Source organism: Neomonachus schauinslandi, chromosome 5, assembly GCF_002201575.2.
Source record: "Neomonachus schauinslandi chromosome 5, ASM220157v2, whole genome shotgun sequence".
NCBI lineage: Eukaryota > Metazoa > Chordata > Mammalia > Carnivora > Phocidae > Neomonachus > Neomonachus schauinslandi.
The window spans coordinates 37,062,999-37,076,898 of record NC_058407.1 but is presented as its reverse complement, the minus strand read 5'-3'; the positions used below and the strand labels follow the sequence as shown (position 1 = coordinate 37,076,898).

Here is a 13,900-nt window from a genome sequence, read left to right as displayed (position 1 = left end):
AAGAAAGAAAGAAAGAAAGAAAGAAAGGAAGGAAGGAAGAAAGAAAGGAAGGAAGAAAGAAAGAAAGAAAGGAAGGAAGGAAGAAAGGAAGAAAGAAAGGAAGGAAGAAAGAAAGAAAGAAAGGAAGGAAGAAGAGAGAAAGAGGGAGAGGGAGGGAGGAAGGGAGGGAGGAAGGAAGAGGAAACATGAAATCTAAATAAATTAGTTGGATATAAAAATTGAGTGACAAATAATTTGCATGGAAGTGAACTTTACTGAGAATGCTCAAAGTATGAACTTCCTATATTGTATGACCTCTAGAAATCAATAAAATGTCATCTACAAGTTGTTCCCGAATTGGGATGAAGAAAACTCTGAAAGATAAAGCAGAGACAGACTACGGAGAATTGGCTAAACTCATCAAAAAATTTTGAGCAAGTAAAAATGTCCAAGATTTTGAGATTGATAGCCCGGATTCTGGGGTAATACTACCTGCCCCTGTACTTCCGAGCAGGGTGGCAAAGTACTCAGCCCCTCTGAATCCCATTTCCCTCGTCTGTGAGAAGACCCCTGTGAGACCGCTGCACAGGGCTGCGGGAAGGCTAAATGAAATGCTCCAAGTAAAATGGTTGGCACAGTGCCTGGCATTCAGTCATCATCCAACAGAGGTCATCTCTTACCAAGTGTGGCTGTGTGGCTGGTAGCTGTCACTATTACTACCGCTTAAAGGTGTTAGTGGAGACACAGTGCCCTCCTTGCAGGGCGTGGCTCGAACTGATCCATGCATTTTGAGGGGATTCAGAAGGACACCATCCCGAAGGAGCCACATGATTCTGGGACTCCATTAAGATATCCATTCCAGGTGTCCCAGGAAGCACGATTTAGGGGCTTTAGAGGCCAGGCTCTGTGTCAGACTATCTGGGTTCAAATCCTGGCTCTAAAGCCTCTGATCTTAACTTAGTTACTTAACTTCTTTATCTATAAAATGAGGATAAAAATAACAGAGGACTAAATGTTGTTGTGAAATGTAAATGGCACACTGCTCATGAAGCACTTAAACAGTTCTCAATAAGTATCAGTCACTACCTCATATTCTACCACTCTCATTCTTTTTTGGGGGTAGGGGGGAGAACTAACGTGGTTCTCCATTAAAACTAAATAGAGGCTTACTACTTCTGCTTCACTTCATCAGTCACATAACTGTTCTGATAAAGCTTGAACTGCACTCTTTTTTCTGATTTTGGTTAACCTCATCAGAATAAGCTGTAGTTTTTATGTGAAGGTAAAAAGAATAAAAAAGAAAGTGGCTAGAAGCTTAGGTTAACCAGACTTGGATAAGTAAGGAAAGAAAGAACAGCAGACTGGAAACTTGAGAAAAGTGAGAGAAAACGTGGGATGTAAGCAGGCATTTCCTATCACTTGCTTCTAGCAGCTGGTTGCTGGATAGGAATAAGAAAAATAGGGCAACTGGCAAACACCCGAAGTGTAGCTTCTTTTTCTGAGACCCACCCCCACCACAAATGGCACTGCGACTACTCTTGTCTAGTGCGATACTCTAGCTCAGATTTTGCAAGTTGATGTAATTCTGCACTCACACACCTTCAGTATGCAAATGCGCTAGAGCTTGTCGCAGTCTAAATATATCTTTTCTCGGTCCATTTTCCTTCCCAGCTACTACTCTCTTTCTTACCATTGACAACCAAAATTTTAACATCTCCACTAGTTCCCTTCGCTGTATTGCCCAGGCAACTCCAAACTGCCTTCAAATACCACCACTCCTGGAAAGCCAATCTTGTTGACATCACCAAATTACTTAAATACATTTTACATGTCAGTGGCATTTCCTGGAGTTGTTCACATCCTTTTTCAAAACACCGAGGTTTACAGAACACACTAAAAATCTTGGGTTTTATCCAAAGTGCCACAGGAAGCCACAAAAAGATTTTTTAGGGGAGGGCAAGACTCCAAAGACACTACACTCTGAGTTTTAATCCTACTTCCCTGGTGTATCCTTCTCAAACAAAACTCTAAATGCCAGTTGTTATGGACTAAATGTTTGCATCTCCCCCATGTTCATATGTTGAAGCCCTACCCCCCCAGTGTGATAGTATTAGGAGGAAGGACTTTGGGGGATGAGATTAGGTTTCGATCAGGTCACGAGGGTGAAGTTCCCATGATAGGATTAGTGCCTTTATAAAAAGGAGACACCAGAGTTCTATTTCCTCCAGGCGAGGATATAGGAAAAAGGCAGCTGTCTGAAAGTCAGGAAGAGGGTCTTCACCAAGCCAAAATCTGCCGGCACCATGATCTTGGACTTCCCAGATTCCAGAACTGTAAAGTAAACGGCACGTCCCTGTGCTACAATAAAAGCACCTATTTGCTTTTATTATAATATTATTATTAAACATTATATTTTGCACCAAAAAATAATATAAAATAATACAAAATAATTAATATTATTATTATATTTTTGAAACAATAAAAAAACTAAAAATAAAAACAAAAATAAACCACTCTGCCTGTGGTAGTTCTTATGGCAGCCTGAGCTCAGACAGGTATCCCACAGGTATCCCCCAGGGTTCCATTTAAAGACATCATCTCTTTCTGTACACTTTTTCCCCAGGGTTTTTCACCCAGTTCCATAACTCTAAAGGCTACCTACATGTGTCAATGAATTCCAGACTTGTGCATTTCACCCCCAAAGTTTCCTCTGAGCTTCAGGTTTTTGAAACAATATGCCTATTTGACATTTTATTGGACACGTCTCCAGACATCTCAAACTTAAGTCTAATTTTTTCCCTTTTTTGTTATTTTAAGTTTTTATTTTAATTCCACTTAGTTAACATACAGTGTATTAATTTCAGGTGTACAAAGCAGTGATTCAAACTTCCAGACATCACCCTGTGCTCATCACAAGTGTAATTCTTAAGTCTCATCACCTATTCACCCATCCCCACCCCCCCCTCTTCTCTGGTAACCATTAGTTTGTGCTCTATAATTAAGTCTGTTTCTTAAAAGGGAAAAAAAAAAAAGTCTGTTTCTTGATTTCTCTCTCTCTCTCTCTGTCTCCCTATCTCTCTTATTTTTTCCCATTGCTTGTTTTTTTTTTCCTTAAATTCCACATATGAGTGAAATTGTATGGTATTTGTCTTTCTCTGACAGACTCATTGTGCTTAGCATTATACTCTCTAGCTCTACCCATGTCATTGCAAATGGCAAGATTTCATTCTTTTTGTGGCTGAATAATATTCCATTGTATATATATTACCACCTTTTCTTTATCCATTCATCAATCAGTGAACACTTGTGCTCCTTCCATATCTTGGCTATTGTAAATAATGTTGGTATATACATAGGGATGCATTGATCCCTTTGGATTAGTGTTCTTGTATTCTTTGGGTTAATACCCAGTAGTGTGATTGCTAGATCATAGGGTAGCTCTATTTTTAACTTTTTGAGGAAACTCTGTACTGTTTTCCAGAGTGGCTGTACCAGTTTACATTCCCGCCAGCAGTGCAGGAGGGTTCCATTTTCTTCACATCCTCACAAACACTTGTCATTTCTTGTGTTGTTGATTTTAGCCATTCTGACAAGCACGAGGTGATATCTCATTGTAGTTTTGATTTACATTTCCTTGATGATGAGTGATTATGAGCATCTGTTCATGTGTCTATTAGCCATCTGTATGTCTTCTTTGGAGAAATGTCTGTTCATGACTTCCACCCATTTTTAATTGGTTTATTTGTTTTTTGGGTGTTGAGTTTGATAAGTTCTTTATAGATTTTGGATACTAACCCTTTATCATATTTGTCATTTGCAAATATCTTCTCCCATTCCATAGGTTGCCTTTTAGTTTTATTGATTGTTTCCTTTGCTGTGCAGAAACTTCTTATTTTGATGTAGTCCCAATAGCTTATTTTTGCTTATTTTGTTCTACGATTTTTATGGTTTCAGGTCTCACATTTAGGTCTTCCATCCATTTTGAATTTATTTTTGTGTATGGTATAAGAAAGTGGTCCAGTTTCATTCTTTTGCATGTAGCTGTCCAGTTTTCTCAACACTGTGGAAGAGACTGTCTTTTTACCATTGGATATTCTTTCATGCTTTGTCAAAGATTAATTTACCATATAATTGTGGGTGCATTTCGGGGTTTTCTTTTCTGTTCTCTTGATCTATGTGTCTATTTTTGTGGCTGTACCATACTGTTTTGATTACCATAGCTTTGTAATATAACTTGAAGTCCAGTATGGTGAAGCCTCCCACTGTGCTTTTCTTTTTCAAAGTTGCTTTGGCTGTTCAGGGTCTTTGTGGTTCCATACAAATTTTAAGACTGTTTGTTCTAGCTCTGTGAAAAATGCTGTTGATACTTTGATAGGGATTGCATTAAATGTATAGATTTTGGTATAGACATGTTAACAGTATTTGTTCTTCCAATCCACGAGCATAGAATATCTTTCCATTTCTTTCATCTGTGTCATAGTTTTCAGAGTATAGGTTTTTCACCTGTTTGGTTAAGTTTATTCCTAAGTATGTTATTATTTTTGGTTCAGTTGTAAATGGAATTGTTTTCTTAAATTCTCTTCCTACTACTTCATTATTGGTACATAGAAATGTAACAGATTTCTGTACATTAATTTTGTATCCTGAGAATTTATTGAATTCACTTATCAGTTCCAGCAGTTTTTTGGTGGAGACTTGTGGGTTTTCTATATAGCATTGTGTCTTTTGCAAATAGTGGAAGTTTTTCTTCTTCCTTACCAATTTGGACTCCTTTTATTTCTTTTGTTGTCTGATTTCTGTGGCTAGGACTTCCAGTAATATGTTGAATAAAAGTACTGAGAGTGGACATCCTTATCTTGTTCCTGACTTTAGGGGAAAAGCTCTCAGTTTTTTACCACTGAGTATGATGTTTGCTTTGGGTTTTTCATATATGGCCTTTATTATGTATGGTCCCTCTAAACCTACTTTGTTGAGAGTTTTCATCATGAATGGATGTTGTATTTTGTCAAATGCTTTTTCTGCATCCATTGAAATGATCATATGGTTCTTATCCTATCTCTTTTGATGTGATGCATCACATTGACTTGTGAATACTGAACCACCCTTGCAACCCAGGAATAAATCTCACTTAATTGTGGTGAATGATTTTTTTAATGTATTATTTGATTCTATTTGCTATTATTTTGTAGAGAATTTTTACATCCATGTTCATCAAGGATATTGGCCTATAGTTCTCTTTTTTTAGTGGTGTCTTTATCTGGTTTTGGGATCAGGGTAAAGTTTGCCTCATAGAATGAATTTGGAAGTTTATCTTTCTTTTCTATGTTTGAGAAAAATAGGTATTAACTCTTCTTTAAATGTTTGGTAGAATTTGCCTGTGAAGCCATCTGGTTCTAGACTTTTGTTTGTTGGAAGTTTTTGATTACTGATTTAATTTTATTGCTGGTAATTGGTCTGTTCAAATTTTCCTTTTCTTCCTGATTCAGTTTTGGTAGTTTATATGTTTCTAGGAATTTATCCAGTTGTTCAGGTTGTCAAATTTGTTGGCATATAGTTTTTCATAATATTCTTATGATTGTTTGTATTTCTATGGCATTGGTTGTTATTTCTCCTCCCTCATTTGTGATTTTATTTATTTGAATCCTATCTCCTTTTTCCTTGATAAGTCTGGCTAGAGGTTTATCAATTTTATTGACTTTTTTCAAAAGAACCAGCTCCTAGTTTCATTGATCTATCTGGCTTTAGGTTTCCTTAGTTGTTCTTCTAGCTCCTTTAAGTGTAAGGATAGGTTGTTATTTGAGATTTTTCTTCCTTCTTGAGGTAGGTCTGTATTCCCATAAACTTCTCTCTTAGAACTGCTTTTCTTGCATCCTAGAGATTGTGGACCATTATATTTTCACTTTTATTTGTTGCCAAATACTTTTTAATTTCTTCTTTTATTTCCTGGCTCACCCATTCATTGTTTAGTAGTAGGTTATTTGACCTCCATGTATTTGTAGTCTTTCTGGATTTTTTCTTGTGGTTGACTTCTAGTTCATAGTGTTGTGGTCAGAAAAGATGCGTGGTATGATTTTGATCTTCTTGAATTTGTTGAGGCTTGTTTTGTGGGCTAATATGTGATTTATTTTGGATAATGTCCATGTGCACTTGAAAAGAATGTGTATTCTGCTGTTTTAGGATAGAATTTTCTGAATATGTTTGTTAAATCTATCTGGCCCAGTGTGTCATTCAAAGGCATTGTTTCCTTACTGAATTTTGGTTTGGATGATCCGTCCATAGATGTAAATTGGGTGTTGAAGTCCCCTACTATTATTGTATTATTTTCAATTATTTTCTCTATGTTTGTTATTAACTGTTTTATGTATTTGGGTGCTCCTATGTTGGGTGTATAAATATTTACAATTGTTATATCTTCTTGTTGGATTTTTCCCTTTATTATCATATAGTGTCCTTCTTTGTCTCTTGTTACAATCTTTGTTTTAAAGGCTATTTTGTCCAACATAAGTATTGCTACTCAAGCTTTCTTTTGACATCCATTTGCTTGATAGATGTTTCTCCATCCCCTCACTTTCAATCTGCAGGTGTCTTTAGGTTTAAATGAGTCTCTTGTAGGCAGCATATAGATGGGTCTTGTTTTTGTTTTGTTTTGTTTTGTTTTTATTCACTTTGTCACCGTAAGTCTTTTGATTGGAGTGTTTAGTCCATTTACATTCAAAGTAATCATTGATAGATATGTGTTGATTGTCATTTTATTATGTTTCGTGGTGGTTTCTGAAGATTTTCTCTGATCCCTTCTTGTCTTTCTCTTTTTCATGGTTTGCAGATTTTCATTAGTGATATATTTCAATTTCTTTCTCTTTATTCTTTTCATGTTTAGAACTGGTTTTTGATAAATGGTTACCATTAGGTTTGTATATAACCTCTTCTGCATATAGCAGTCTATACTAAGTTGATAGTCTTTTAAGTTTGAACCCATTCTTTATTCCTCTCCTCCCATGTTTTAGGTATATGACATTATATTTTATATTCTTTTTTTGTGAGTTCCTTGATGGATTTTTTTACAGAAATACTCATTTTTACTGCTTTTATGTTTCCTACCTCTATGCTGTCACTTTTTGTCTCTCCTTTGCACTCAAAGAGTCCCCTTTAATATTTCTTGAAGGTCTGTTTTAGTAGTCATGAACTCCTTTAGTTTTTGTTCATCTGGGAAACTTCTTTATCTCTCCTTTTATTCTGAATGATAACCTTGCTCGACAGAGTATTCTTGGCTACAGATTTTTCCCACTCAGCACTTTGAATATATCATGGCACTCCCTTCTGGCTTGAAAAATTTCGGTTGAAAATCTCCTCCTAGCTTTATGGGTTTTCTCTTGTAAGTTACTGACTTCTTTGGTCTTGCTGCTTTGAAAATTTTTTCTTTATCACTATATTTTGCAAATTTAATTACAATATGTCTTGGTGTGGGCTTGCTTTTGTTGCTTTTGATGGTAGTTCTCTGTGCCTCCTGGATCTGGATATCTGTTTCCTTCCCCAAATTTGGGAAGTTTTCATCCTTTAATTTTTCAAATAACTTCTCTGCCCCCTTTCTTCTCTCTTCTTCTTCTGGGACTCCTATAATGCAAATGTTATTATGTTTGATAGAGTCGCTGATTTCCCTAAATCTATCCTCATTTTGCATGATTCTCTTCTCTCTCTTTTGTTCAGCTTGATTACTTTCCATTACTCTGTCTTCCAGATCACTAATTCATTCCTCTGCTTCTTCCAGCCTGTTGTTCATTCCATTAGGTATGTTTCTCATTTCATTTACTGAGAATTTTTATCTCTGCTATGTTATACCTTATCTCTGTGTTAAGGGTCTCATTCATGCCTCCACTCTTTTCTCAAGTCCAATAAGTATCCTTATGATCATTGTTTTAAATTCCCTATCAGTCTTGTTACTTATACCTGTTTCACTTAGGTCTTGTTCTTTCATTTGGGATAATTCCTCTGTCTCCTCATTTTGTCTGCCTCTCTGTGTCTGTTTCTGTATATTAAGAAAGTTAACTGTGTCTTCTTGAAAGTAGGGACTTGATGAAGAAGAGGTCTTGGAGTGCCCTGCAGTGCAGTGTCTCTTGTTCACCAGAACCTGGCATTTCAGGAGAGTATCCCACGTGTGTTGCTTACACCCTGTTGTGTGTCTATGTCACTTTTCCTTTCAGTACAGTTGTCTGCACTGACACTGTTCCTATTTTGAGCTATGCTTGCTTTCTGTGGTGTTAGTGGGACCCACGCAAGCCAGCTTTGAGGGTTGTGCCTGCTGGGGAACTTGTGAGTGGGGCAGCGGTGATAGCAAAATTTGCACTGGCCACTAGTTCTTTGCTGGATCACCCGAAACACTGTGGTGGCTGGGAACTGTGCCCCAGGGTGGCTAGGGGTGGGAGCCTGAATGCACTGCATGATGTTGGCTGGGTGCAGTTGAGCCCAGTGCCTGAGGATGGCTGGGGATACAAGGCTGGGTGTGGCAAGTTGGATGGGCATGGTGTGCAGTGACAGCTGTGCCTGGAGGCTTGGAGTATGCGAGTCCTCATGAAAACTTGTGGGCATGGCACCCTGCTATCAGATTGGGTAGCAAGTGTCTGTGTAGCTCTGTGTCCCACAGGTGTCTCTGTGCTTATGTTGGGAGGCAGGGGAGGAAAATGGCTCCTGCCAGGTCCCGTGTTTTGGGAAAAGTCCCCCAACATGGTCTGAAATTAGTATGAACAGATTTCTCCCTGGGGTTGTGTACACTGCCATTTTTATGTTGCCCCTCTGCACAGGTTACTGTCTCTTTAAGGGTGGAGACATATCACTAGCTCTCCCTACTTGTCCAGTGCTAAGTCACCTGACTTTCAAAACTCCAGGCTCCAAGTCCCACTGGTTTTACAAACTCATAGAACTCAGCCACTCTAGTTCTCAAAGCTAAACGTTATGGGGGTTAATTTTCCCTGTGTGAGCTCCCTGGGACTCTTGAGGGCCTGTTTCTCTGCCCACTCCATGTGCAAAGCTGCCTCCCTCCTGCCGGCAGCCTCCCCTTGACTTTCTGATCTTCCTAAGCTTTCAGATGCAGCTTCTTCTATATATTTAGTTGTGGAGTTTGTTCTGCCAGACACTAGATCACTCTCCAGTTTACTGACTTGAATACAGATAATATCCAGTTGTAAACATGGAATGGGGTGAGCTCAGGGTCTTCCTACTCTGCCATCCTTTATCCATTCCTAAAAACTATTTTTAACAGCCCTCTAATTGTGTTTTCTTTTGGTCCAGCTTAAAAAAAAAAAAAAATTTTTAAATCCTAACATCCACAATTTGCGAAGCAGAAAAACTGTTAGTCATCCTTGATCCTTCACCCTTCCTCAATCCTCAGCTACAATCTCTTGATAAATCTTCTGCAAACCAGTGTACAATATGTCAACTTCTCCTCATCACCACTGCAACAACTCTGGCCCAAGCCACCATCTTCTATCATAAGAACGCCTACAATGTGCCCCTAATCCTTATCCATCTGCCCTCTTGCTCTCCTCCACTAGTTGCTGAATAATCTGTTCAGTATGAATCACGTCCTTCGTTACTCCCAAAATCTTTTGCGTAAAACCCCAATCCTTATCATAGCTTACAAATCTCTGCTTAATCCTATCCCTTGCCTCCCCCTCCACCTATATCCCATGCCACTCCCACTGGCTCACTGGGTCCTAGCTGCAATGCCCAGCTTTTAAATCCCAATAAGCACTGTGCTCTTACACCAGCTCTTTCTTCTCCCAGGAATGTTCGCTCTCCTACTCTTCACACAGCAATGATTTATTAATCACTCAAGCCTCAGTTTAAAGTCCCTTGCTCATGGAGTCCCTATCCACTTCATCTATGTGTATTCCCTTGTTATTCTCTGCTTCTCGACTTTTCGTTCCTTCATTGAATTAAGAACAATTATTTTATATGTATTTGCTTATTTATTTGTTGTTATACTGTAAAATACTCAATGGTAGGATCTTGTCCCTTGTGTTCATTAATGGATGCCCATTATCTAATACATTTGCTGAATTTGTAGCACTCAATATGCTGAATGAATAAACACAAGTATGAAATACGTATTCAACGTACACTTAAATAATTAAGTAGGATTTTAAATTATACAAATATTAAAAAGTTTAACTATATTGCTATACAGTAACCCTTCCATATTACATGTAATTGTTATATAGGAATATTGTGTATTTATCAACAAGCTTTTATTGAACCCTGTACCTACTCTATGCCCAGAATACCGTTTGGTGTTATGGGGAGAGTTGAATAAAAATAAAAATAGTTGGAGCACCTGGTCAGTTAAAGCATCTGCCTTTGGCTCAGGTCATGATCCCAGGGTCCTGGGATCAAGCCCCGTGTTGGGCTCCCTACTCAGTGGAGAGTCTGTTTCTCCCTCTTCCTCTACCCCTCCTCCCACTTATGCTCATGCTCTCTCTTTCTCTCTCTCATATAAATAAATAAAGTCTTCAATAAATAAATAAGTAGATAAATAAAAATAGTCATTACTCTCTAAAAACATTTATAGTCTTGAGGAGCTAAGATTTAAATACACAAAGCAACAGGAAAAGGATACATGAAATGATTTCATGATGTGTCAAATAGCTGTAAAATATTTAATAAAACTTACGATAACAAATGGGTCTCTTTGATGAGAACAACCTTGAACATCCATGGCCCTCCAAAAAGTGAGCACCAATGAGATGAGATGAAATTAAGGACAAGAGTAGATCCCACTAAGTAGCAGAATCAAATTACATATATGTGTGCACATACAAGCTTCATGTGCCTTGGGAAATTTTAATAACCACAGATAACTTATAAGAAAAAATCAGAATTGTGGTAATACTTTGGGATAGCAATTTAAATATAATATATAAACATTTATTAAAGACCTATCTTGTGTCAATCCTCTAGCTGGAGTCAGGTTGGCAAAAATGAATAAAATATAGTACCTATTCACAGAGTGTCTATAATCCAAATGGAGGGAGAGGGAAGGAAGATAATGAGCTAAACATCAAATCAATATACATTGCAACAAGCGGTATAGAAGACATAACACAATGCTATCAAGGCCCCACTATTGAGAAGTCAACTAATTCTACCTGGTGGATTCTAAGATGGATTTACAAAAGGTATACCTTTGGTGCCAGGCATCAAGTGTAAGTAAAGTTTTGGCTTCCCATAAAATGAGAGAAGCTTATTCCAGATAGAAGGAATGAATTACCTGTTCAAAGTCATAGGCCTGAGGGAAAATGGGGTGTCTGTGGAATATGGAGTGCAGGAGCCGTCCAGGTAAAGAGCTGAGAACATCTCAGTGAATTAATACAAGTTCTTGCGGCACAGAAGACTGTACACTCAGAGCCAAAACATCCCACTAAAAATTAAAAAGGCAAAAATCTAAAGCAAAGTGATACAGTTGGTTGTTTCGTCATGATAGAAAACTAATCCGTCATTTAGTTTTCTTCCACTATAACCGTCTCTGCTAATTGAAACACAGCTTCTCTTGTGGAGAAACTACAGTCTACAGGGACTCTTTTAAGTCATAGATCAATGCATGTCCTCAAACCTCTTTGACTAAACTTGGAGCCGTGAGCTCAACTGAGCACTTGAAACATGGCTACTGCCACATGTTGAAATGATAACATTTTGGATACACTGATAAAATAAAATATATTATTAATATTATTTCACCTATTTTGTCTGTTTTTAAATATGACTTCTAGAAAATGTTAAACTACATGTACAGCTATTTCTAAAGGACTGTGCTGTTCTAAAGGGTTTATAAAACAGGTTGATACTATTCTCCAGGAATGGATAACACCAATTTAGATTAGAGATTATTATTCAACACTGAGCACATAAGATCCTCTTTAACTAATATGTGCTTCAAATGAAAACTATAAAAATTTAGCATTATATAACACAATAGTAATCTCATACATATGGAAAAGCATTATTTTTTTAAATGTAGTTTTACTTAGGGGAGCTATATTTTATAATTTAAATTAAACCTAAAAACCTCTAAGATGTTGTCTTGTGCTAGTGGGAAATTTCATAACCACCTTTATTTTTTTTTTGTAAGATTTTATTTATTAAACAGAGAGAGACACAGCGAGAGAGGGAACACAAGCAGGGGGAGTGGGAGAGGGAGAAGCAGGCCTCCCGCAGAGCAGGGAGCCCAATGCTGAGGACCCTGTGATCATGACCTGAGCTGAAGGCAGACCCTTAACAACTGAGCCACCCAGGCGCCCCACTTTTTTTTTTAATGTGGCTATTTTTGTGTTATTTTTGTTATTTCCACAACCCTAGAAAATTAACATACAAAAATACTTAATTTTTCTGGTCCATGTATACTACCCTTCCTTTGAATCTATTGATTTTGAATAGCACTTTGTACATGTTAAAGCTAAAGATAAAATAAACATTAGGTAGAAATGTATAGCAATTATATATTTATGTGATTATCTTTATTTTTTTCATTTTAAAGAAACATAAAAGTACAGAATATGATAACATAATTTAAGAGTTAAATTAAAAATGGTTTAAGATGGTCAATATCTATTTGTTAAAACTAGAGATTTTGAGACGAATTCATCAATTACTGTAAAATTAAGGAAAATACATTTAGAAATTACTTGTAAGTCAATGACCCTCATATAAAAAGTTTCCTAAAGTTATTTTGATAAAATTATTACTTGTACAAAAATTATGAGTAATAAATATTTAGCTGAGTTAACATAAAGCAACAGTGACATTCAATAACATTAAACTAATTACATAGTTCTACCAATTTCTGTGAAGTGCCTTAAAATAAAACGGATTGTTACTATCTACCCTGTTTAGGGAATCTCTGTTAATATAAGAGACTCAGTTTACAGCTTTCTTCGAATGATTAGGAATAACAAAGCTGTTAAAATGCATGAGATTACACTGTAATAGCATTCTTTACCTAATAACAAATCAGGCCACAAATACTAATAAACATAATCACCGGGCCCTTAATGGAAGATTTCTGCTAATTTTGAAAGCTTTACAATTAGCTGTGATTCAATGAACCTGATTCACTGTTAAATTAAAGTGTTAGGGAAAGGGAAGGCAGAACACTCTTGTTTTAGGAAGGCAATGCTAAGTACTCTAGCTGAATTTTTACTTCTCAAGGCAAGGTAACTTTAAAAATAAGGTTATTTCATTATTTTTTTGTAACTAAAATTTAGTTAGTCCTGCTTAATTCATACATTTGCACTAAAATTAAAATACACTTTTTTTTTTTTAAGACTCCAATTTTTTTCTCACACTCTGTCATTGGTCCCTCCATCACTTAGGGCTTCTTTCTGCTCCAGCCCCGCAACCCTATTCCCATCTAAGAGTCCTGTCCTTGCTGTTCTCCGTCTTCTAGAAGGCTATATTCCCCAAGGCTCTCAAAACAAGCTCCTTCTTTTCATTTAAGTCTCAGTTCAAATGTTACTACTTCAAAGACATCTTTCCAGAGTTCCCTGTTTAAGTTATCATTTCCCCTGACGCAGAAATTATTCCTTACTTTTCCTCGGAATGACCATCAACTCTGAGTGCATCTTGTTAATGTGTATGCTTAGTTGTTCAGTTAAACTTCCCTCTGTAGGACATTCCACAGCAACTAAAACCTTACTTGGTTTTTCCACTGCCATTACCAAACTACCATTAACAAGTTGATGTTATACACACAAACACACAAACCAGACACACACACAGATCCACACGTATATTAAACAAAATTAATGTCATATTCCCCCTGATATTTGGTAGCCAGTTTTTTTTAGTAAAAATCTATGATGAGAGCATATCTCTGCAACATATTTTTTTAAAGGTTACAGGGCATTCCACCATTTGAATATACTAGACATTGTTA

General features: G+C 37.0%; 1 protein-coding gene across 5 annotated transcripts in view; it reads right to left on the bottom strand.

The window, feature by feature from the left end:
- The window catches only part of PPFIA2 (PTPRF interacting protein alpha 2), a 466,996-nt gene that overhangs the window by 410,693 nt on the left and 42,403 nt on the right, over window positions 1–13,900 (bottom strand). The window lies entirely within an intron of this gene.